At 36.6% G+C, this 27,367-nt stretch overlaps 1 long non-coding RNA gene across 1 annotated transcript in view; it reads right to left on the minus strand.

The window, feature by feature from the left end:
* LOC309870524 overlaps positions 1-26,588 on the minus strand; it is a 105,937-nt gene extending 79,349 nt beyond the window's left edge. The window contains exons 1-2 of the long non-coding RNA XR_014314643.1: positions 26,504-26,588; positions 1,029-1,165 (exon numbers count right to left, since the gene is read on the minus strand). This is a non-coding gene — a long non-coding RNA (uncharacterized lncRNA). The remainder of the gene's footprint in view (positions 1-1,028; positions 1,166-26,503) is intronic.
* Positions 26,589-27,367: the final 779 nt, after the last annotated feature.

Here is a 27,367-nt window from a genome sequence, read left to right on the forward strand (position 1 = left end):
TCTCAATGTGTAATGGATTAAAAACAATGGGTTATCTCTGAACTAAAAATGCAGGATTTAAATCAGCAACACCTATTTCCAAGCACATTTTTATACCAAAGCCCAAGAAGAAATAAAATCAAAAGGCCAAATTTTACACACAATTTAACGATGAGAATTCAAAAAACAAGTGACTTAAAGAAATAAGATATTTTTCTCTTAGATCTTGACAGGAGGTAACATTTTACCTGAAAATTGTTTTGTTATAAAAAGTTAATGTATATAGCAAAGATTTGCAATTGTTTCTGCTCAATTTTTATCTCCCCTGGTGATTCCCATATCCTTTAATGGAACTACTACCCTTTCCTCTCCAGAGCACTTTCTCACCTCCAGTCAATCCACTAAAATTTGAATTTCTCAACCATGGGGATTGTTCTCCCAGAATTTCTAGATGTTACAAATTTACGGAGTACTTGACAGTTCTTACCTAATTCAACCTCTCTAAAACATTCAATACTATTAACTATTAACTTCCCTTTAAAATTTTCCTCCTTTGAGTTCTGTTTTAACATTCTTCTCTGGTTTTCTTCCCTCCCCTCTGATTGCTTCTTCACAAAATCTCTTGAAGCTTCTCCCTCTTTCTTTGTCAATGCTCGGTGTTGGTGTTCAGTGAGATCTACTTCTCAACTCTCCCCTACAATTCTTTTTTGCGATCTTAACAATACTAAATTGACATTTCAAAAATCATATCTCGGGTCTTGACTTCTCTGGTAAACTCTAGATCTTTTAATCATGTGGCACATTGGATAATTCCACTTGAGCCTCCATACAAGCAAAACAAGAAAGGGATCACATAGCTGAACAATCTGCTGGCTCCCTTGTGTTCTGTATCTTATCCAATGTCATGACTATTCATGTAGTTTTCTTAGTCCAAAATCCACCCTCACTTCCAACACCCACCATGCCCCAAAAAAGAATATATATATCAATTGTACAATTTTAGTATGTGCAAAAGTTTCAATCCCCTCTCTCTTTACCACCTCTCTTACCTTCTTTTACTCAAATTACTTCAGCAGCTTTTCTTTTTTCCTTGATTCTGATCTTGCTTACCACCAATATAGTCGCTGCCCTTTACTTTTGGTAGTTGTCATCCAGTAAGTTGCCATTTTGTTTTGTTGATGGTTTCCTGCATTATGTAAAACTTTTTAGCTTATTGTAATTCCATCTGTTTGTTTTAGCTTTTGTGGCTTGTAATTGCGCTGTATGGTAACAGTTGATAATTGAGCTTAGCATGAGGATCATTTTGTAATGTGTAAACACTGTGAATGACATGATATACACCTGAAACTAGTAGGATATTGAAAACCAATTATACATCAAAAAAGAAAAGGGAAAAAAAAAGTCTTCTCAATGCCAAATTCTCCGTCATTGGATACAAGATCTTTCATAATCTGACTCCAGCTAACCTCTTGTCAGTATCAGCTTCTATCCCAATACCCTAGTATTTTAGTATTATCTTTAGAGTACTTTAATAGTAGAAGAAAATCTATCAAACTATGTACTTTCTCAAGGGCCCTATTGGATTCCTTCTTATCTCGGCACAGGCTGCTCACAAAGAATACTATTTTGGGTATGTCTCCTCATTTGTTTCACTTTCTCTACTTTTATACTCAAGTGGAAAGTTTCCGTGATTCACCCTTCCCAAGACATGCACACACACACACACACACACACACACTACATACATACATACAATTTGGGCCGAGTGCTCTATCTCTAGACCAGGATTTACTAACTTCAGCACTATTGATATTTAAACAAAGATAATTGTTGGGAGGCTGTTTTCTACAGCGTAAGGTGTTTAGTCACATCCTCAGCTCTACACACTCAATTCCAAAAGCAACCTGGCCTCCAGTTTTGACAACCAAATAGTTCTCCAGATACTGGTAAACATCCCATGCTAGGGGACATTGCCTCTTATAGAGAAACACAGCTCCCTGTTCTTACCTTTAACAATGAGCAAAATTACTTGGTCTTCCTTATTTGCACACTTTCCAAAAGAATAATGATAAAAAAAGGATATCTTGGAAATTTATCTTACAAAATCAGAATAAAGACACTAACCAAAACCTAAAAATGATAGTACACAGAACTAAAAATTGTACTTTTGTGATTGGGTGTAAAACCTTAAAATTAATAACAAAGAGAATTTAACAATGAATTAAACAACAGTATACTATTATTAAATCAAATTAATTTCACAATTACAAAAATCCTTCCACAAATATTAAAAGATTAAATTTACAATTAAATCACATTAAAATATGATTATTTCAATAGATTCTCAAAATTCATTAAATTTTTTCATATCTTTACTAGCATAGTGCCTTGTTTTAAACTAACATTTTCCCTACTTCCAGCCAAGAAGAAGTGTTAAATTATTCCAAGACTAAAGTGAAAATGGCAGCATTGAATAAGAACTCTATAAATATTTATTTCTGTTGCTTACCAGACATCGTAGAAGAGAGAATTCATGAAATGGAAAAGAGGTTTGGGAAAAAAAATCGATACATAAGCAAATAAAAAATATGGAAAACTTGGAAAATTGTATGAGAGACACACATAGAAGTGGTGACAAAAATTACAGAAGGAGATGAAAGAGAAAATGGGAAGAATCATTATTTGGTACACTAATCACTACAGGCATCAAGCCAGGTACTCAAAAGTTTTACAAATAACAAATATGATACATTTTAAAAATACAAAATAAAATACTTATGCAAATTTTATTTAAAATTCTAATATTACATAAAATAAATAAAAATGAATATAAAGCAAAAAATATATGAATAACTGACCTAAGAACAAGAGTGAAAGTGATAACAAAAACAACAGAAGGCAGAAAACACTAGAAAGTATTCAGATTGCTAAAAGAAAATGACTGCCAACATTGTATTGTACACATATATGCACACATCACTGGAAGGTGAAGGTGAGATAAAAATATTTTTAAGAACAAACAGTACAAGCGTTCATTCCCATAGACCTACACCAAAGAAATACCAAAGGGAGATCTTTAGGAAAGTTGATAATCTCAGACAGAAGCATAGAAAGGCAGAAAGGTATGAAGAACACTAGAAAAGGTGATTATGAAGATTATCTTAAAAATATTGGCTGTACAAAAGGATAATGATAATAACATGAGAACTAACATATATGCAGAATTAAAATGCATGAAAATAGTAGGATGAGAGAGAAAAATGTAATTAATGATTTCTAAGATCATCACATTATTTAGGAAATAGTCACAGTAATAATTTATATCTTAATAAAGAATTCATGATGTTATGTTCAGGTTAACCACTATAAGAATAGTAAAAGAGTATATGACAATCAAATAAGGGTAGAATGTAGAACATTTAAAAAAACATTTAATCCAGCAAAGCAAGAGAAAATGATATAGACAAGATGGGACAAAGAGCAAACAAATTGTATGTTGATAAATTTGGTTCCAAATATAGCAGTCAAGAGTTTAAGCGAATTTGACTAAAAAATTAGAAGAGATTGTTAGACTTGATTTTTAAAAACATGCAAACTACATGCTTTGTAAGTGATAAAATCAAATCTAAAAATGCATAAAAGTTCAAAGAACAAAGATAAGAAAATTAACAGGATGAAAACATTACGAGAAGGAAATGAGGGTAGTGATATCAGTATCATACAAAATAGACATAAAGACAAAAAGTATTAATGGGATGCCTGGGTGGCTCAGTCAACTGAGGGTCTGATACATGATTTCAATGCAAGTCATGATCTCAGGGTTGTGAGATGGAGCCCTATATAGGTTCCACACAGAGGGAGCCCACTTCAGATTCTCTTCTCCCTCTGACCCTTCCCTCACTTGCCCACTCTCCCTCCCTCTTTCTCTCTGAAATAAATAAATGAGTCTTTAAAAAAAAAAAAAAAGACAAAAAATATTGATAGATAAAAGAGAGGATTTTCATAATATTAACACGCAATTCATCAGGAAGATAGAATAATTTGTTTGCAAGTAATATAGTCTGAAAAATATAGAGCAAAAATGGAAAGTAAAAGAATAATCCATCATTGGACTGGGAAATTTTAATATATCTCTCTCAGAAACTGACAAACTAACCAAATAAAACAAAGCAAAACAAAAATAAAACAACAGGTGAGATATAGATCATTTGAACAGTGCAATTAAGAAATTACCTAAGCATCATATCTGGGTCACTATATCCAGCAATGGAAGAAAACACTTTATTTTCAACTGCACATTTACCAAAATTGACCATAAACTGGACTATATAATACCGTTCAAAGGATTAAAATCATGCAAATTATGTGACCATTATGAAACTGTTAAAATTCAATTTAAAAAACATACCTAGAAGCCAAATATTTAGATATAAAGCAATATACATCTAAATGATCTATGGGTCCAGGAGGACATCACTTGTGAATTTTTAATCATTTTGAAATGAATAATAGTGAAAATACAACATCAAAACTTGGAGAAAATAGGTAAAATCATGCTCAAAAAATACTTTGCCTTAAATTCATATGTGAAAAAGAAGGGCTCAGAACAATAACTTAGGTATTTTTCTCAAAAAGTTAGAGAAAGGATAATAGCAAAAATGAATATAATTGAAGAAATTGCATTTAAAAATATTTAAAAATTTTCACAAAAACTTGTAAAAATCCATTTAAAAATAAAAATAATGAAATCAGGAATTCATAATCATATCATTGCAGATTACACAAATATTAAAAAGATATTATAAAATCACCATACCAAAAATTTGAATATTTAGATAAGACTGACACATTTTTGGTTTAAATTCAATTAGCCAACTTATAGTACGTCATTAGTTTCAGAGGTAGCGTTCAATAAATTATTACTTGCATACAACCCCCAGTGCTCATCACATCACGTGCTCTCCTTTTTAGCCATCACCCAATTATCCCACCCCCCACCCCCTTCCCTCCAGCAACCTTCAGTTTATTTCCCATAGTTAAGAGGCTCTCATGGTTTTTCTCCTTCTCTGATGTTTTCCCTCCCTTACCCTGTGGTCCTCTGTCCTGGTCCTTACACTCCACGTATGAGTGAAACCATATGATAATTGTCTTTCTCTGAGACTTATTTCATTCATCATAATACCTTCCAGTTCCATCCATGTCAATGTAAATTATAAGTATTGAACCTTGCTGATGGCTGAGTAATATTCCATTGTGTGTGTGTGTGTGTGTATGTGTGTGTCACATCTTCTTTATCCATTTATCTGTTGATAGACAACTTGGCTCTTTCACAGTTTGGTTAATGCGACATAACTTCTATGAACATTTGGGTGCAGGTGCCCCTTCCTTTCACTACTCTGTATCTTTGGAGTAAATACCTAGTAGTGCAATTGCTGAATTTTAGGGTAGCTCTGTTTTTAACTTCTTGAGGAACCTCTATACTGTTTTTCAGATTGGCTGAACCAGCTTGCATTCCCACCAACAGTGTAAGAGGATCCACTTTCTCTGCATCCTCACCAACATTTGTTGTTTCCTGTCTTGTTAATTTTAGTCATTCTGACTGGTATGAGAAATATTCTTAAAAGATTTTCTTAAGCTATGCTGGCATGAGTAATGACTATCAGTGGACCTACTAACATGAATTCTTTTTCAGCAAGGGTAATCTACTGCTGAATGTCTGACCAGTCAACCACCGAACTTAACACTAAACTCTCAATATAGTAACATCCTTTAAAGAATGCAACCAGTCACTTGGTGGCTACTTAATTATACTGACAGTAATTCATCTTTTCTGGGATTGATATGTATCACTGCCAATAATGCCTCAGCTAGCTGAATTCTCAAGGGGCTCACAGAGTGTCTGAGTTAGTGTCAGAGGGTCCCTGCATGTCATTACTTAGGACTAAGGACTCACTCTGGGATTAAGGAGGTATAACAAGGGACATTTGGCCATGGAATCGACAGATCAGGGATCTTATAGAATGTTGGAAGGACCTCTCAAAAGTGCACATAGGATGTCAGCTTGGAGAAGACATTTCATGGTATTAGAGCATGGTCATTCAAGTTGCAGTACTGTATACTTCAAATCAATGAGACTTTAAGGTAAGCAGCTAAAAGATACGGGTCTATGAAACAAGTGGTACATAGAATGTCTTCAACTCATCATGAATCCTATTTATCCACTTAGAGAATTTGTGTTTTCTGTCCCTGCAGTGTAGTCTTCAATAGACTAAATATGTTGGTACATGAGTAGGATGTGGAGTGGGGTGGAAACTCCAACCAAGGACACAGTAAATGTTCAGTTGAATTTAAACCTGAAGCTGTTACACAGTCATATTGGGCTCCTCATGCCAGCAGACCAGCAGGCAGATAAAGGTGTGGCTACCTTGGCAGGAGTAATTGACTTTACTCTTCTGTAGACCCTGGGGCCGTAAGGGCCTTGTCAGGATTCAGAGCATTCAGCAAGTTGCTTCCCACTGTTTTCATGTCCACTGATAATTTGAATGAGCTGTTTCAGGGACCAAGGCCTGAGAAGAACAAGGTGACTAGAGGCTCGGACATCTCATACTGAAGGTGTGGGAGATCCACCAAGTAAGTAACCTAGAACAGAAGGATGTCCAAAGATGATGGGAATCTAGACCGAATGCTGGAGGAAGAAAAGGATAGTAGTTTGTTCCATTGAGCCTTGTAAGTCTTCTTTTCTAAAGAAATTTTGACTAACTGTTAACTTGAAGAAGAGATGGCACATAGTGATGTTATCTTAGGGCATGGGTGAATCAGTAGATCCGAGCAGTGGAAGAGGGGGACGTTAGCAGAAGCTATTGACAATACTCTCATAACCCATTCACCCTCCCATCCTCAGGCATGATGGTGTGTCCCTTAGCCCTTCCTCAGGACAGGTCACAAGGCCTTAGCAAATAGCAGGGGGAATCTGAAGGATGCCAGGTGCCTTGTCTCTGAGGCTGGTTTAACCTTCTAGAGTTCAGTGGGACTCAGGCTCAGATGTCCATAAAAGTAACAGGTTCAATAATGTTCCTATTATTGATTTCCTTCCTTTTCCTGTCTCATTTCCTCATTCTCCTGCTGGTATCTCCTAGGATTGTCCCACCAGTAAAGAACTTGCACCCAAATCTGTATCCTTAGGGTCTCATTCTAGGTAAATCCAACTTAAACAAGACACCTTGCTACTGGTGTATAGCTTGCATTCTGTTTTGTCATTATAATCACTCTTAAAGGCTTTGCCTTTAGATTGATTTTAAAAACCAAAGAACACAAAATAGATTCCAATTATTATGACTAGTTATATATTGTTTGCTACACAACAACATGGATCATGTTTTCTTCTCCATATGTCCAGTGATAAGCCTGCTGAGCCACTTGAAAGAAAAAGCTGAAAGTTGAATTAATTCTTTTCTCATATTGCATCAATTTCTTAAAATGCTATGCATTTTTATTTACTTCACATTTTTAGCATTCAGATGCCAGCACCCCCATTGCTAATTCTATCCTTTTAAAATTTTTTATGTATCCAAAGGCTATTATCTCTCTCTCTCTCTAATCTATCATCTGTTTACCTATCTTTCTATCCTCTCTCTAACATATGTATGTATGTGTATATAAATTTTATAAGCATATGATCATGTCATCTGAGAATAAGGTCAATTTTTATTATTTCAATCCTTATTCTTTTTATTTCTTTTTTCTGTCTTCTTGTATTAGCTAGAAGCACTAGTATGATAAATAGAAGTAATGATAGCTTGTAAAGGCAGCCTTCTCTTAGTCTGAATTTCTAGCAAAAAGAGTCAATATTTTACCATATTTGAAATACACTTTTTTGTAGGTGTTCTTTTTCATTTAACGAAGTCCCCTTTTATTCTTAAATTATTAAGTATTTTTATCATTAATGGGTATTCAACTTTATCGGGGTTTTTTTGCATCTATTAAGATTATTTTTTCTTTATTGTGTTAAGGTTGTGCATTACATTCATTTGCTTTTTTAAATTTAAGCAAACCTTATATTCTGAGAAAAATAAAAAATTGGTTTTGGTATAGGATTCTGTTTGTATATAATGACATTTGATTGGTTAATATTGTGTTTAGAATTTTTTTTTTTTTTTTTTTTTTTTACTTTGGAGAAAGACCTTGGCCTATACCATTTCTCTTTTTAATATCTTTGTCAGATTCTTATAACAAGATTATTCTGTCCTTATCAAGCCAGTTGGAAAGTATAAATTCTTCCTTCCCCCCATGTTAACCCTTCCTCTTACTCTTGATAAACATTGTGTGAGGTCTTAACCATCTAACAAGTCTATCCAACATGACTATTCTCTGGGACCAGAGAAATGACTACACTGCTATTGTGTAAAATGGGCATGGACTAGGACATAGGACAAGGACTAGGACATGGAACCTGGCCTCACTATATCCCCCTCCACAAAGTGGCTAGTTGATGTCTGGGTCTTCTGTTCTGAGTGTTAGCTCAGAACCTGTATCTAAGTGCTCTCAAAAGATCTGGGTATTTCTCCTTTCCCCTGTGTATGCTCTTCTATGAAAGGGAGGGAAATGAGAGAAAGGTTGTTGAATGTGCCTTAAAGTATATTCCTTCTTCCATCCTTTCAGTCAATAACCCAGATCCTAAAAACTGTCTCAAAGTCTAAAGTCAAGAATTGTAATTTCCCTCGCAAAGGCTGGGATCAGTCTTCTCACTCGTTCTTGACTTGCTTTGATTATGTAGGTCAGGGTCAGCAAACTTTTTCTGTTAAATGGCCACATAGTAAATATTTTACAGCTTTGCAGGCCATCAGTCTCTGTTGCACCTACTTGACTGCCACAGTGGCACAAAGTGGCCATAAACCATAGGTAAACAAATGGATGTGGCTATGTTCCAGGCAAATGACTGGCTTTGATCCACACCCCAGCATAAGGTCTTTCCTGGCTGCCCATCCATCTCATCCATAAGAGATCTATGGTCTATTAACTAAGGTGGATCCCAAAAGTAGTCCTCTACATACCATTCTGACCTTGATGCCCATCATAATTATATTTACTTTGCTGCTGATGGCTAAGTGCTGGCACCATATATCAAATATGCTATAATTTTATTATCCATAATTTTATTAACCCCAGAAAGATGAATTCATGCAAGTGTTTTGTTTTGTTTTTTAATCAACAGAAACCTGAAGTAGGAATCACCATTACCTTTCTCATCCATGCTGATGACCTTTAATAGTCAACTCCTTACCACTTTCATTAAAAAAGAAGAAAGAAAAAGAAAAAGAAAATGTCATCTAAGTCCTTCATGAAAACATAGTCAGATGGTACTTCTTCTAGACTTGCAAAATAAATTCATTCTAACATGCTCAATTCTCTGAATCTTTTGTCTTGTGCAATACTTTGTTAAGACAGTTCTAGCAAGTTTCCTTTATTTACTATAGGCTATCATTCCAAGCTTCAAAGAGTCACTTCAATAAAATGGTAGGACTATATCAGAACCCTATTTTTATACTGTTAAATCCTGAGTTATGTTAGACTACCTCCATATCATCATGTCCACTACCAAGTCTTATGCTCCACTTTCCTAAACCTGTACCTTTGGTACAACATTCTAAGACTCATTCTGAGGCACTTTCTGGTAGTATAATTTAACCAGATCCTACTGATCTTTTGGTAAATTTTCCCTTTCCTCCTGGTCAGCTATAGTTCAGATGGTCCCAGACTTCTGATGTTTCAACTTATAATGGTGCAAAAGCAATAGAAGAAATAGAAAAGGTACTTCAAATTTTGAATTTTCATCTTTTTTTAAAGATTTTTATTTATTTATTTGACAGACAGAAATCACAAGTAGGCAGAGAGAGAAGGAGGGGAAACAGGCTCCCTGCTGAGCAGAGAGCCCGATGTGAGGCTCGATCCCAGGACCCTGGGATGATGACCTGAGCCAAAGGCAGAGGCTTTAATCCACTGAGCCACCCAGGTGCCCCTTGAATTTTGGTCTTTTCCCAGGTAAGGATATACCATGGGATACTCTCACATGATGCTGGTCATAGGTAATGAGCCACAGCTCCCAGTCTTGACCACATTATCATGTGGGTCAAGAACTATCACACAACCCTTCTGTACCAGTACAACCTTCCTGTTCTTCAATACAGTATTAGATTACATGAGATAGTCAATATATATAAAATAGGCTTAGTATGAGATGATTTTTCCCAATGGTAGGTTAATGTTAATGTTAATATTAAGTAACTTTCTAACTTTTAAGCTTTTGAGATGGTCAGGCTAAGCTATGAAGATCAGCAGGTTAGGTGTATTGAATGTCTTTTCAACTTATGATATTTTCAACTTATGATGGGTTTATGGGGACATAAACATCCTAAGGAAGATCTGTTCTTCTTTTTCTGGAGCCTATCTGAGACAAGCCTATTTACTGGTCGAAAGGCAATGACAGGAGGCAGGGGAAGATCCCGGGGAAGGCAAACATTCAAACAAGGAGAGGCTTTCTCCTCTGGCAGAGGGGGGTGTGGAACTCCTATTAACCTAGAACATCCAGAGAAATATGGAAAACCAAGCTTCTCCAGTCTATGTACTCAAATATTTATCCAGCTCTAAGGGCCCCCCTCCTTCCCTCTCAGGACTTGAGTTTGCTGTAAGAAGACAGGTAATTCAAACTCCTATGTGACACTGCCACTCTGAAACTTAGGTATTGGTCCACTTTTTCTGGAGATCCTTTCCTCTCACCTGCAAGATTTGAGATTCTCTTAATTATCACCATGGAGACCTTCTGGCTTTTGTACAATCCCTTTGTTATATGATTACTGACCTGAGCCTTGTATATTCTTCCTTCAGGATGTCTGTGGAAGCTAGCAATAGCAAACCAGCTCCAGGATTCATATAATAATTCTTTTCCTCATGTCTCACAAGGGCTAGAGCTATAACATAAGCCAGTGTGTCCCCTTCCACCTGTGCCTTATCACAATTTGTCACAGGGAAGAGCTTTAGTAATTGTGATGCTAGGCCTCTGTCTATTACCAAGCTATGAAGCACTTCCCAGGAGTTCGCTTACCCCGGATCATTTTCTTCCTTCCATAAGGTTTATGACCAGGAGTACTGAATGAAACTATGCCTGTTGGGAGGCCTTCCCCTCACTGCTGTCCCACAGAGCTATCTCTGAGAGATAGTAGGGTAGCAACAGTTCTTTTTCCACTCATGCCAATATATCAAGCAAACCATCCCTGACCCAGGCCCAGGTTTTTAACTCCTCTACTAACTAGGCCTAAGGAACACCCCAAGAGGCCGTCATTGTGAGCTTATAGAGAATTGGTGAGAGAGTTCTTACTTCCTTCTGACTGATAAGCTCTCCAATTCCAGAATCTCACATCAAGGGGTCAACTTCTGGTACTATGTTGAGTTTCTCAGTAGCAAACCCTACAGACCCTAAAAAAGGGATCTGAGGATAAGCAGCTTATTTGAGAGTTGTGCCCAAAAAGGACAGGCAGGGGAAATGGAAAGAAGGAAAGGAAGCCAACGAGTGTGTTATCAAGCTGGTTACTCTGATGGGCAACTAAAATGCAATCTCGCTGGAGAACTTTTAGAGATGATGTAAAACATGCCTCTGATTCATCCTTCCCAAAGGGGAGGAAAGCTGAAGTATTTAGCTTTGAACGCCAATCCATCACTGATCAGGGACTGCTCCTGGGGTGGTACTTCCCCCTGGTACTTCCAGAGGCCCCAATATAAATGAAGAAGCCCTGAGATTTAAAGTGGCAGGAACATGCAGTAGGGTGCTGTGGTATGTACGGGCACAGTGAGGGACAAGCAGATATGGGCATGGCATCGATTATATATGCTCTATATGGTATAGCTGAGGGAAGGTGAGCAAATTATGGGCACAGGAAAGATTTTATTTCTTAGAATAAAAAGCTAAGATATTATTGCATAGACACTTTCACATGCCATGGCTTTAAAGAGATAGCTTATTTTCCTCACATGCCTCTAAGTGGTTCTTTTCCATGTAGTCACTCAGAAACCAAAGTTATGACAGACATTATTTCCACTTATGTAATATTAGCAAAATTTTTGTCACGTGATAGCACTTACCAACCAAGCTATCTGGCAATTGTTGTTCATAGCTGTAAAGTCACATTCTAACAAAACTTCTGAAAGTTATGAAAGTAAAGGAGGATAGATTGTAGGTCTGTTTCTCTCTCAAAAGCAAGAGCACTAGGGGGGATTTTGGATACTGATTAAAGTTCATGAGAACAAGAAATAGGTATAAATATAGTATTCAAAGTTGCAAAAATGATCAATATAAGTATCAAATATTAGAAGAAAAAAAGGTAATTACATGTTAGTTCTATTATTAATTTTTTGAGGAAACTCCATACTGCTTTCCACAGTGGCTGCACCAATTTACATTCCCACCAATAGTGCATAAAAATTTCCTTTTCTCCGCATCTTTGCCAGCACTTGTTTTTCTTGGATTTTTTTGTTTGTTTGTTTGTTTTGTTTTTTTGATTCTAGCCATTCTGATGTGTCAGGTGATACTTCATTGTGGTTTTAATTTGTATTTCCCTGATGATTAATGTTGTAATCCATGCTGAACACCTTTTCTTGTCCCAGCTAGCCATCTGTATGTCCTCTTTGGAAAAATTATTTTCAGTTCTTTTGCTCATTTTTCGATCAGATTTTTTTTATGTTACCAAGTTAGATGAGTTTTTAAAATGTATTTTGGGTATTAACCACTTCTCAGATACATGATTTGCAAATATTTTCTCCCATCCATAAGATGTTTTTTCCTTTGTTGATTGTTTTTCTTTTCCTCTTCTTTTTTTTTAATTTATTTTACAGTTTCACTTGGATATATATCCAAAGAAAATGAAAACAAGATATCAAAAATATATCTGTACTCTCATGTTCATAGGAGTATTATTTGTAACAGCCAAACTATGGCAATAATTTGTCTGTCAACTGATGAATGGATAAAGAAGTTGTGGTGTCTACCTACAATGGAATATTATTCAGCCATGAGAAAGAAGGAAATCTTGTCAATTGAAACTACAAGAATGGACCCTGAAGGGATTATGCTAAGTGTGTTGAATCAGACAGAAAAAAAAAAATACTGTGTGAGATAACTTATATGTGGAATCTACAAAAACCAAATCTGTACAGAGAATGGAACAGTAGTTACCAGGAGCTGAAATGAGGAAATGTTGGTCAAAGATTACAAACTTCCTGCTAAAAGATGAATAAATTCTGGGTATCTAACACACAACATTGTGATTATAGTTAATAGTACTGTATTGTATACTTGAAAATTTCAAGAAAGTAGATTTTTTCACCACAAAAAGGGAATGATGATTATGTGATATGATGGAGGTATTAGCTAAAATTATTGTAATAATCATACTTCAATATGCACATATCCCAAATCCAAGTATTTTGTATACTTTAAACTTACATGATGTTATGGGTCAATTATATCTCAATAAAGTCAAAGAGACATAAGGTACATTTTAACTGTGGACAGTTAGAAAAAGAAGGAGAAGGAAGAGAATCAATATAAATCATCCAAATACTCATTTCATGAAAGGGAGTTGATAGTGATTGTTTAAAGGTAATAAAAGAAGTTCACTCATATAATTTAGTGACTTGAAAGTAACCACCAAAGGAATTTAAAGCAAACAAAATGTTTTTTTAAATTGCTGATTTTTAGATATGCATGTGGAAAGAGGAGGATAAATTTTAATTTTTACCATTGCTTTAAATATAATTGAAATACATTTTGAAAATATAAAAAAATGAAGTACATTTTGATTGGTTGATAAAATAATTTCTAAGTATGTTATTGGAGCACCTGAGTATCCCAGTTGGTTAAGCGTCTGAGTCTTGATTTTGGTTCAGGTCATGATCTTAGTGTTGTGGAATCAAGACCCACATGAGGCTCTGTGCCCAGTGGGGAGTCTGCTTGAGGATTCTCTCCCTCCCCCCACACTCATGTGAGCACCTACATGCAAGCTTTCTCTCTCTTTCTCTCCCCCTGAAATAAATATATCTTTAATTTTAATTTATTTAATTTTAATTTAATTTTAATTTTAATTTAATTACCCAGGGATGCCTGGGTGGCTCAGTCAGCTAAGTGTTTGCCTTTGGCTCAGGTCATGGTCCCAGGGTCCTGGGATAGAGTCCTGCATCGAGTTCCTTGCTCAGCAGGGAGCCTGCTTCTCACTCTGTCTGCAGCTCCTCCTGCTTGTGCTCTCCAGCTCTCTCTCTGACAAATGAATAAATAAAATATTTTTTTAAAAAATGTTATTAACTGATAAAAGTGAAATACATAATAGTTTATTGAATGGAATACCATTAGTGTAACTAAGAAAGGATTCACACACACACACACACATACACACACACAAACTAATCAGAATAAACTTCTTTATGCTTATATATATTTTTAGAAAGATACATAAAAGATTTTCATAATGGTTATCATCAGTGAGTGAAATCGCTGATCAGAAGTTTGGATTAGGAAAAGAAATATTTCAACTTTTCAGATTTTTTTTAATGACTTCAATTCACTACTTTTGTTCACATAAATTTTAAAGTTACACTTACAGGGAAAATAAATTCATAAGGCTAGAAAGTCAAACACTCCTAACTACATTTTCTAGCCATGTAACATAAACTGTGAACTATTTTAAATTCCTTAGTGTTCACTGCAGCCGTCTGTCTTCCGTCAGTTGGAATCACTGAGTTATAACACTACAGAGTTGCATTAGTCTGGGCAAAGAAGAGCACTCTTTTTCCTCACGTATCCCATCAGTGCTATTTGAGTGACTTCCATCCACTGAGAACAAGACAGTTCTAACTTAGCATGCATTCATTCGTCCATTTATCAATTCATCCATCTCCTTAAAATTTCAAGTCAGAAGCAGCAACAAAATCATTAGAAGCAGCTGATGAAAACATCATGACGGTGATGGATGGTAGAAAAAGAATTTCTGGAGACAGTGATGTTTCAGCACAGGTATTTGCATTATTTAAAGAGGCTCTGCCAACTCTGGGCAGAGTTGGAAGAGAGTCGTGGTCTTTGTCCAAATTTTTTTATTCTTTTTTAATCACAATACCTTTAGAAATGATAGCCCTGGGGATAAATATTAAAAGGGGGAGGCTTTATTAATAATAATTTCTTCTCTAGAGCACTTTAATGAGTATGATTATTTAAGTGTGGCAGATGTCCTGATGCATCTGCTCACCTGTAGCCACTTTGAACAACCAAAGAGGAATAATGACCACTTTTAGTATGATATGCATTCATCAGTTATGTTTTGAACATAAGGTAAGATTTCCATTCCCACATAATGAAACTTTTTATGATGTGCTTATTTTTACTTTTCAGCTGGCTCAATGCATTATTTTTCTTCAAAAGTGATTAAATGTGCCATATAGTTTATGCACCTAGGTCCCTGTGGCCATTTAGATCATCATTCAGACTACCTTTGCCTGATGCTTCTGATCACATGGATGCATTTCAAGTTGCTCTTTGAGATATTTATTTAAGTCATTTTAGAGCATGGTATTGGCTGAATTCCCACTCTTCCCATAGAGAGACATGATAGGCTTGCTGCTGAGTGGGGTTGTGCCTTCTGTTGGGCTGAGATCAGAGTTTTGAGTTCTACTCTTAGCTATCAGGGTCGTGGAGGCTAAAGGAGAAAACAGGAGAAACAAAACAAAGCAAAACAAAATACCCAAAACCTGCAAACATGCCTGAAACCAAAATGGCAGGAGGTAATTCAGAGGTCCAAAAAATCTGAGGCTATCAGAGATAGATTCCAGAGTAAAGGTATGGAGAAAGAAAAGTCTAGAGCTAGGACATGAGTTCAAGAAAAAGAAAACTGGACAAGAGGCCGGAAGTGTTCTTAGGCAATTGCCTAAAACAGGTGTCGGTCTGCTATCGGTGACGTCTGCCCAGGTAGAATCACTGTGTGTGGTTTGTCAGATGGTGCAGTGCATAAAAATAACTGAGGATGCAAGCGCGGGTGACCCCTTCAGGTCTCATTTATCCAAAGGCTCTCTATAGGCTAGTGAGGCTGAGCTCAGGTTAGGTAGGCAAGCATTCACATAGCTGCCTTATGACTTTTAGACACATTCCGCTCCCTAACCTAGAAGAGTTTGTCCTTCCTCAGTCAAACAGCAAGTGCATAAAAATACACAACAAAAGCATAGATGAACAAGCAAAAATAACAACAACAAAAGAAATGAGGTAAAAGAGGATAAATCAAAGGATGCAGAACAAAGAGTGGATACCAGCCTAAATATGGCTCGGGATTTTCAGTAGCTGCTTTCCCACACAATTAAAAAAAAAAAAAAATCACCAGGTGCGTAATGTTAGAGCAAAACCCCATGCCAATGAAACAATACCATATTTACTCCTCTTTTTTTTTTTTTTTAATGATGGGATTGCATCATTTAACTTATTCTACAAGGTATTTACAAGATCTACAAGAAGAAGTTACAACTTCTTCTTCTTCTAGGTATTGAGTTTCTACTGTATATGTTCCGGGGAATATTATGGAAGATGCTATGGCTTTTGCTTTCATGGAGTTTATAATCCAGTAGGAGAAAAATCAGCAATCCCCCTGAGATGGGCTTTCCAGTCCAGAAGAATGAAAAGAATGGAACAATGGAGACTGGCTGGGAGGAAAGGGTTGTGCTGAGACAGGCTGCCCAGGTTCTTTGCAGTCCTAGGTGATGTTTCGTGGAAGCACATAAAGACAATGTATTCTATACAGTATTAGTGCATGGCTTTTGAATTTATAGACACTTTAATAAAATAACAAATGTCCCATAGACATTAGATAAGGATTCCGATGCTCCAAATTTCAACTGACAAGAAAAAATCTAGTTACAGACACTAGGGAGGGAACATTCTCTTATGAAAATAGAAAAATGGTTATACTGAAGGGTGGGGAGCTATCACACCTGAGCTGAGAGGCAGTTCTACTTCACCCTAACTTTCTAATATTTTGTAGTGAAGAAGCCCTTCTTCTTCCCACTGTCTGTAGAATCTGTGAGACTTGGATTTGAATCTCACCACACTACACTACCAGTTACAGGGCTCTTCTGCAAGTGTCACCATCTGTGAAAAAATGGTAACAAATAATACTTGCCAACAATGAAGGATTAAATGAGAAATGGGAAGAATGTGTAGTTCAAAATGAACTATGCAGTCTTAAAAGTAAAATGAATTATATTCTTGGTGAGAAGTTTTTATTTGATATAATTGAAAGGAAAGATTGGCCATGGCCATCGCCAGTGCAGAGAGAGAAAACTTGAGGTTTCCCATAGTAGCCTGAGACTTCCACCCAGCCACAAGACCAGAGCTCCCCACTTCCCACTTGTCCTATGTGACCAGCAGAAATTAAATAATTACTTTAATATAATGCTTAAGTCTGAGCTGTCATTTTGTAAGACAGAAGGAGAAGTGGAAATGGGACTTGTGGATTAATGTTATATTGCTGTCACAACAAACTGCCAACAATTGAGCTGCTTCAAATAACACCCATTTGTTATCCAAATTTCCTGTGGGGCAGTGGGGCGTTGGTCTCTGCTTAGCTTCATGAGGAGGAAGTCAAGGTGATGGGAAAGAGTTACCCCAAGCTCTTCCAGGTTATTAGATTATTCTCTAGTGGAAATAATAATTATTTGGAAAAAAATAATTATTTGGTTATTTCCCTGTGGTTGTAAATATGAGGTATCTGTTTCCTTGCTGATGAGCCTGGAGCATCTCTCAGTTCCCTCAGACCATGTGCATTTCTCCTTTTGTCATCCTTTCCAACTCCACACCAGCAGTGGGTATCAATTACTTCTTACCTTTGAATGACTCTGACTTTCCTTCTCCTTCTTCAGGATGGAGGAAGTTCTGTGCTCCTAAGGTTCCCATGATTAGATTGAGCCTACCTAGATAATCTAGTTTCTGGTTCTGGTTTCTAGATAATCTGGTTTCACTCTGGGATCTAACGGAAATGGTTCTGCTATGGGAGAAGAGGAGAGATGTGATTAAAACAGACTTTCAAACTGTGATTGACTGGATATAAAGAAGCTGAGTCTGTTTAAGGATTTTTGTCTTTTTAGCATGGTGTTTGCTGTTTGTCTGGTTTTTAAATTGAATTTTAATGTCTCTAGGATCACCATGTGCATACTTCAGAGTTCCATATTCCCTAGCATTCCCCATGGTCTGACTCCACCTCATTCAGGCAATGGTCTTACATCCATTGCCTCTGAGAACATCTGTGCTTGCAAAGTCTACCTTGAAGTGAAGTCCCCAGGAGGGAAAGGATGAGGATTGAAGTGGCGTATATGGGACTCAAGCATGTATTTGGTCAGGGGAAGACAGAGTGTCATAATTCCAGCCATCCCATCCTATGAGGATCTGAAGGGTGCTGGTAGATCATTCTTTGTATGCTGTTTTCCAGAACAACCAACCAAAAGATGGCTCCTATCTTCAGGGCTTCGATCATCAATTCCACAGATACTCTTCTCCTCAAGAAAAGAATTGGGAGCATGTCAAGAAAGACAGAAAGGGGACACCTGGGTGGCTCAGTGGGTTAAAGCCTCTGCCTTCAGCTCAGGTCATGATTTCAGGGTCCTGGGATTGAGCCCCGCAGTGGGTTCTCTGCTCAGCGGGGAGCCTGCTTCCCCCCTCTCTCTCTGCCTGCCTCTCTGCCTTCTTGTGATCTCTGTCTGTCAAATAAATAAAATCTTAAAAAAAAAAAAAAACCTTAAAAAAAAAAAGAAAGAAAGGAAAAAGTCTGCTGAACACAGCTATACTAGTTTATAGCAGAGGCTCAGGAATTGGTGACTAGTCCACTAACCAGTCTCTCTTTTCATAAACTCATTCCTTAACTGTTCAGTAAAATGTCTACAGAGGCAGATCTGTGTGCTTGGCATCGATCTCTTTGACAAATTCATGATGTGAATAATTTCACAAGAAGCAGTACAGTGACCCAACGGTTAAGACCGTGGGTTTTGGGGCACCTTGGTGGCTCAGTGGTTTAAGCTTCTACCTTTGCTCAGGTCATGATCCCAGGGCCCTGGGATCCAGCTCCGCATTGGGTTCTCTGCTCAGCAGGGAGCCTGCTTCCCCCTCTTTCTGCCTGCTGCTCTGCCTACTTCTGATCTCTCTCTGTCAAGATTTAAAAAAAAAAAAAAAAAGAGCATAGGTTTTGGAGCCAAGGTGCTGAGATCCAAGCCTTAGCCCTACCATTTACCAGCTGCTTCCAACTTTCCAACGTGGGGAAGTTATTTAACTCCTCTGTGCTTCTCTTCTTTTCATGAGGTTCGAACAGAAGATTATGTGATATCCAGTAGTTATTCAATAAATATTGAATATTATTATTATTAAAACATCTTAATTGTTTTTATAACTATGATTTTTTTAAAGGCTGAGTAATATATTTGTGAAACATTAAAATTTTGTTCTTGAATTTTGTGTTTAAGACTTCAAAGATGGGGGGCACCTGGGTGGCTCAGTTGATTAAGTATCTGATTTTAGATCAGGTTATGATTTCAGGGTCCTGCAGTTGAGCTCCGCATTGGGCTCCATGCTCAGCCAGGAGTCTGCTGGTCCCTCTGTCCCTTCCCTGGCCCCTGCTCTCTCTCTCTCTTTCTCAAATAAATAAAATCTTAAAAAAAAAATAGATTTAAAAATTGTACTGGCTTCTTGCTAGTACCTCAGTCTTCCTGGAGGATGTCAAAGTAAACTGATCTTTCAGGAACTAATCACATTTGGGGAGGAGGGGACAGCCTAGGACAATAGATCTGAATGCTTGCAGAGAGGTGGGAATGTAACTGACAGAGATAATATAACTTTGTAGCATTTAGACCTTAGCCAGAGGTTGATTTTCCAGGTAGCTAACTAAGCTTATACTTTGGGAAGCTTCACAATACAGTATACCCCCAAAGCTTGGGAGGGGACCAGGAATGTAGGAACCTAGTTTTGTGCCAGCAACTTTGTAATCATTTTCTTTCTCTCTTTTCTTCAGTGTTACTGAGGTGCAACTGAGAAAATTGTGAAATATTTGATATATTTGATATATACGTCCATTAGGAAAGGATTCCCCGCATGGAGTTCACAATCCATCACCTCACCTATTTACCTTTCATGTGTGTGTGAGAGAACATTCGAGTCCTATTCTCTCAGTAGAATTCTTTGTATATAACGCCTTCATAATCATTGCCACATTATCTTCAAGGGCAGGAGCCATTTATTTTATTTATTGTGACTTCTAAACATACCACATTTCTAGCATATTGTATGTTTCAATAAATTTTTCATGTAGGAATGATTAAAGGAATGGAATAAATGAAGAGAGATTAAAAAATTGTTGCATAGAAGTAACTTCTTATGAATAAATCTTGCCCTCCCAAGAACTATTTCAATAACTGTGTCATTGACAAGTGTCATGTCTTTTCTTTCTGGATTAGTCTCTTGAGTACTTATCACAGTACAAAGCACATTGTAAATACTTCTTAATTGATTAAATATTGTCAGCAAGGGCAATCTAAAACACACTCCATTTAACTTCTCTGATAGAAAAGCTGGAGAGTGCCACAGAAAAGAAAAGGGACAAATAAAAACCAACATCTACCCAGAAGATGGAGGATTTACTTCCTTCCTTAATATCTTAAAAAAAAAAAATACTGATTACCCAGTTTAGGGAAGAGTATTTCTGTGATAAGAAAACCATAATTGTTTTCATCTTGTAGCAAAAGCAAGTTGGAGTCCTCAGATCCTTTTATAGATTAATCTAATTTAGTATTTTACTTTGTCATGCCTTGGAAATGCATATTGTCTGCATTTATATGGATTTCAAAGTATGTAGTTCTGGGCTCTTCACACAATAAATGTTGATATAACTTACATATTCTAATTGCAGAAAAATTGTAGTAAAACTTAAAGAATAAAACTATTTTAATCACAATGTAAATTTTAAAAAGACTTGGTGTTCTTTATAGCTTTTCTAATAAGCTCATAATATTGTTTTAAAAACAAAATACTTTCTCTTGTTTTAATATTTAATTATTTGTTTGAGAGAGCGAGAGCAGGGGGCAGGGATAGAGGGAGAGGGAGAGTGAACTAAAGCAGACTCCCTGCTGAGTGGGGAGTCAAAGGCAGCGTTCAACCTGAGGACCCTGAGATGAGACCTGAGCTGAAACCAAGAGTTCCTCATCTCACTGACTGAGCCACCCAGGTGCCCCAGAAAATACTTCTCTTATACATCCATATATTACCAGCAAAAGTGCATGAAAGAAGATCAAGCTGAGAAAAATATGATTGGGGTTTAGAGAGATACATGCCAAATATAATCATTTGAAGTACTTAAGTATGTTTCTATGTAAACATACCCTGAAAGAAATGTATTTTGTCATTTATTTCTCTAAAATCTGGCACTTACTGCAATCTAAGATTACAAGCATAAAATTAGCATTATATTACTGTAAATTAGAATAGCAAGGATATGGGCAGCAGCACATTATGAGACACCATTAGAGAAATACAGGTTTCCACCTTCAGGAAATATTGACAGCGCTCTCTCTCTCTTTTTTATTATTATTATTATTATTTATTTATTTACTTATTTTAATGTTTTATTTTTTATAAACATATATTTTTATCCCCAGGGGTACAGGTCTGCGAATCACCAGGTTTACACACTTCACGGCACTCACCATAGAACATACCCTCCCCAATGTCCATAATCCCACCCCCTTCTCCCAACCCCCCTCCCCCCAGCAACCCTCTCTCTTATATTTAAATGACAATAATCATTATCAATATATATTTTTTAGAATCACAAATATATTAGTTGCAAACTTCCTTTCCTCTAAATGAAACCTGGGGAAATCACCTTGAATTGACATGACATTACATGCTCCCAATCTGTGATAGTAATGACAATTGCAGCTACCCTTTATTGATTGTCCATTCTATGCCAATACTTTTATATACATTATTTTAAAATACACATTATAACCCTCAGAACTAAGTATTATTATCCCACCTTTCTAGCTGATTTAACAGAAGCCAAGAATTTTCATGTTGTCCAAGGATACAGACTTGGCTAGGAAGGTGCAGAGTCAGGAAACAATGTGAGGTTCCAGCCTAGCTTTCATCTACAGGGCCATTTTTACTCTAGGGAGAAGTCTTGAATCCCTGAGACTTCTATCAACTTTGTCATCAGGAAGGTTTCCTTCCTCATAACTTCGCATTTCCTCTATAAATTTATTTCTTCCAATTCTGCCCCCCAGGGAGAACAGCTGGTCAGTGCCCTTCTAATAACAGTAACTGATTCAGGGGGTAATTGAGTAATTTTTTTTTATGAGAGATTTTTAAATCTCTAGAGAACCAAGTATTTACTCACAGAAGGAAAAATACTTATATTGAACTAATCCAAGAAGAATATTCCCTGAGCATCAAGCTTTCCCTATATTTTCAGTGTGCAGGATGGGAAAAAGGAGACAATGTAAGAGAGCCAGAAGTGAAGATATTTTCTTCATTTTTTTTTTCTCTTAACTATGATCTAGAACTTGCTGACTACGGACAGAAAAGTTGATGGAAACTCAAAAAATATTAAGAAAACACCCACGCAAACATTTTTAGTGTTTACATCCCAAACCAAATTGTCAAAAAATTGCTTAAAGTATTATTTTTAAAAATGTTCACTACAATAATATCTGGCTTTAGATAAGGTCCTTCTTCTCAAATTCATCATTCAATAATCACTTTGCAATTATTCTTATTTCATGAATATTTTTGTTGTTTCTTTATGTGAGCTCGCTCACCAGACTCATTCAATGCCTCACTATGGTTTTATTCATTAATCTCTGTCTCTCTTTTGAAAAATAATCTGTGTTTAATGGCCACCTTATGTAATATGCAACAAGGCAGGACTCTCCCATACATTTCAAAAAGGGCAGCACTGAAATGTGTCAACAGACTTACCTTTACCTTTGCATCAAAATCTCATTCATTCAGTTACCAATCTGGGGGATTTTAGAGTCTTATTATATATATATATATATGTATATATATACACATATATATAAATTATATATTTTATTATTAAATTATATTATATATATATTACAATATATATATATATTTTTTTTTCTCCTAGTGACTCCAGGTATTGGAATTCTGAATCATTCTGCTATTTCTCAAGGGATTACTGACATCATGGGAAAGATAAATGCTATTATAAATTAAAACAAAATACAAATTTAAAAATACATTTAAATCACTAAATACATAGAGCAGGACAGTTCTTTTGTTCTCTTGGGGTATTAAAACATGACTGCAGATTTAACATTTACCAGACCTGATAACGAGTTCGAAAGGTAAGGCATTTCTTTTTTCTCGAGAATAAGAATTCTTCTGAGTCCTACCTGAACCAGAGTGGCTGGACTGTATAATTCATAATGAATTATCGCTAAAATAAAAGTAATTGAAAATTAATAGGTTTGTAAGGAGATAAAAAAGAAGGGGGAGGGGGTTGGGGAGAAGGGGGTGGGATTATGGACATTGGGGAGGGTATGTGCTTTGGTGAGTGCTGTGAAGTGTGTAAACCTGGTGATTCACAGACCTGTACCCCTGGGGATAAAAATATATGTTTATAAAAAATAAAAAGTTAAAGCCTAAAAAAAAAAAAAAAAAGATGAATATATTTTCCAAAGCAAAAAAAAAAAAAAAAAAAAAAAAAAGAAATTAATGTCTTTGGTGAATGAATACATGAATAAGTGTTGAAATAATTGGATTGTTTAGTTATTATTCCAATCTGTACTTCCTTCCCTTGTCCTTGCTCTGAAATTTCCAGAATGTGGTAATCCTGAAAGTCCACGAAGGAAAATCCTTACAGAAAGTAATGGCTTTCCCTTATTTCTGTTTCTCAGCTCAGTATATTGTCCTTCTGGGTATCTATTTCACCAATGTATTGAACTCCTACTCTATACCAGATTCTGGGCAAGTCACAAAGACTCAAAGATGAACAAAAATAGTCTTGCCCTCCATGTGTTGACACACTAGTAGGGAGACAAATGGATAAAAGGATTATTTCTATGCAATGCAGGAAATATAATAATTGAGGTCTGATTCAGTGAAATGAAAGCACAGAACAAAGGGAACTAACCACTTGGAATAACAGCCATCACATCACATTTTAAACCGGCCATTTGTCATACATTTCATCCATGTGTGCTAAACTTAGGCCACAAAATTACCAAATTACTCCATAAATACTGCCAGGCAGATGTAAAAACTATAATAACAGTAGTTTTTATTGAGTGCTTACTCTATTCCAGGCATCATTGTGGGGTTTTAATGTATATATGCTCAGTTAATCCTCTCCATTTCCTATGTTAGTTACTATTATTAAGTCATTTCACAGATGACAACACTAAGGCAAGAGAGGTCAAGTTACTTTTTCGTGGCAGAGCTAGAAAGATCAAAAATTCATACTCAGTCTGACTCCAGATACCTAGTTCTCCAAAACTCTACTCCATTCTTTTTTATGAGTGAAAGTGTAACAACTAGGAAAATTTGGTTCCAGTCTCAACTACAACACTATTTCACTTTGGGATCTTAGGCAAGATTCCTAATTTTTCAACTCTCACCTTTTTCATTATAAAATGCAATTAAGTTTTTCCTCTGGTGGCAGCTTTCAGTGTGATTCTAGAGCTCACAACCCCTTCTTTGAGAGGTAGTGTTTATGTTCCTCCTACAACTAAGCTCTGCAATTGGCCAACAGAATTCAATAGAGGTGACAGGATTCCAACAGAAGTGACAGGGTTCCAGTTTCCAGGTCTAGTCCTTATAAACCATTCCCCTTCTACTTATCTCTTTGGATGCTCTCACAGGGAGCCTGCCCTCCATGTGTGAGGGAAAGGCTATGTATAGGAGGTTTAAGGCAATAGCCCAGGTAGGATTGCAGCCCATACCAACTCTGCACATGGAAGACACAGCCAAGTCTGATTGCAACTGCAGGAGACACCCCAGGTGAGAATCACCTGCCCTCAGTTTGCCCCCAGATCCACGAGAGATCATTAAAAGTGATTAGATTGCTTTTGGCTATTGAATTTTAGGGTGATTTCATATGCAGCACAGATAACAGAACCATTCTTTACTTTGTCAATGTTATTGGGACCAGTGTGAGAATCTTTGGTACATTACAAAGTATTATACAAATGTAATGAACTATGACTTAGCCACCTTATAAGCAGGTGACACCACATTGAATAATGAAAATTACAAAAATCACAGTCTTCAATACCAACAAGGGCCGCTTCGTAAATTTGTTTAAATACGGCAGGTATTCTTTGAGTGTGTATGTATACCTGGACAACTACCAGCAAATTCGTTTCCATAAAGATACAAAAATGTAAGAGTAGGAGTATTCCATGCATTCAAAGAATATACTAAAGGCATCTTAAGCCAAACAATAAATAAAAGGAAACATTCTATTTAGCATCCAAATTTCTCAGAAACATTGTTTTATTCCTTATAGTTCATTTTTTAATAGAAGTTGATGCTGATGTCAAGAAAATCTGAGTTTCAACCTTTCTTTTAATATTACCTTGAGTGCATACAAAACATCTATGGGTGAAATGAGGGTAATTATTAGTAAAATGAGGGTAATAATACCCACTATTCAGGTGTCTCAGGAGGATTAAATGACACAAAGTATATTAAAAGCTTAGTACCTAAAATGAGCTCAATAATGGATAATGCTCATTACAAGTGGCCCTTCTAGGCTTGGTCTCTACTGCAAATTTGCAGTAAAATAATTATCCTAGGTATCTGTCATTGTAGTTAAGAAATATGGCTACCAACTTTTCCTGAGTTCAATTCTTAAGAATAATAGGCTGCATTTGTTCTTGAATTACTTCTAATTCTTCTTCATCAGACCACATGTGCATCAGCAAATCCTGTTGATTTTATCTTTTTAAAGATAGAACTAGTTCCCCCTTATTGAGACAAGGAAACTCAAGGGACTCCATGAGATAAAAAGCGAGGTTCCCCCCGCCCTTTGCTTCTTATCTGGCATCTATCGTTGCTAGGATTTGCACTCCCACCCCACTCCACTCCACTCTACATGTGCCTCAGAATGCAAATAGAGCATGTCCTCCTGGTAAGGGACAAGGGTTTAATGATTTCTCTAGAATAGGTAACATCTAAAGAAGGACCAGTTGAGCTTGATCAGATGAAGCTATCACACATATATCCAGACCACCAGCATCTCAACACCAAAACCCCTGGCTTCAGGGAATAAGTGACTTGTGATGGGCCCCTGGATCTTGTCCTTGATCTGACCAATTCCTGAATGCTTGAGAGGACATGTGCACCAGACTACAATTGCCAATAAAAGCCCACAGACCCCAAACAAAGATGAGACCCCCTCCTTTCCTTTCTCAGTCTCCAAGACACTCAGTCCGTACGTACCTGCTCCACCTTCAATAAAGTCTGCTTTCTCCTCCTGCTTGCTCATGTTTGATTTCCACCCTGTATGAAGCGAAGGACTCTTTTGGCTGGTTCTGCAGGCCCCTCTCTGGGTCCTCAGACCCTGTGTGCTGACATCATAATGACTACCACTAGTACCAAGCTGACCAGCGCCATCATCTCTCACATGAATTAATGACCATATCTTTCTGTACATGTTTCCTAGGGCTTCCATAAAAAACAGTGCCACAAACTGAGTCTTTGAAAACAAGAGAAATTCATTCTCTCATTTATATAGGCTTAAAGTCTAAAATCAGTGTTATTAGGGCTGTGCTCTGAATATTTCAGGAGAGGATCTAGAATCTTATCTCTTCCTAGCTTGTATGGTTGCTGGCATTCCTTGAATTAGACAACATAAGTCCAATATCTATCTGTTATCATATGGCCCTCTCCCTATATATGCCCCAATTTCCTTCTTATAAGTACACCAGGCATTGGATTAGACCGTCCTGATCCAGTATGACCATATGCTAACTTGATGAAATCTGCAAAGACTCTATTTACAAAGTAAGTCATATTTACAAGTATCTGGATGAGGGGCTGGTAAGAACTTCAACATGGCCTTTGTGGGGACAGAATGCAACCTGTAACACTTCCTGTGTTGTCTCCCTGCTTTACCCTAGACAGCTTTAAACTGTTTACCTCATCACAGCCAAAATGTTTGTTCCCATGTCAGATCATGTTCCACCTTTGTTCAAACTCTCCAGTGATTCTCCATTTCTCTTAAAGTAAAAAAAAAAAAAAAAAAAAAAAAAAAAAAAAAAAAAATCAAAGTCCTGAAAAAGGACAAAATGTTTCATCTTGGTC

Source organism: Mustela nivalis (genome assembly GCF_964662115.1).
Source record: "Mustela nivalis genome assembly, chromosome: 7".
In the NCBI taxonomy this organism is placed as follows: Eukaryota; Metazoa; Chordata; class Mammalia; order Carnivora; family Mustelidae; genus Mustela; species Mustela nivalis.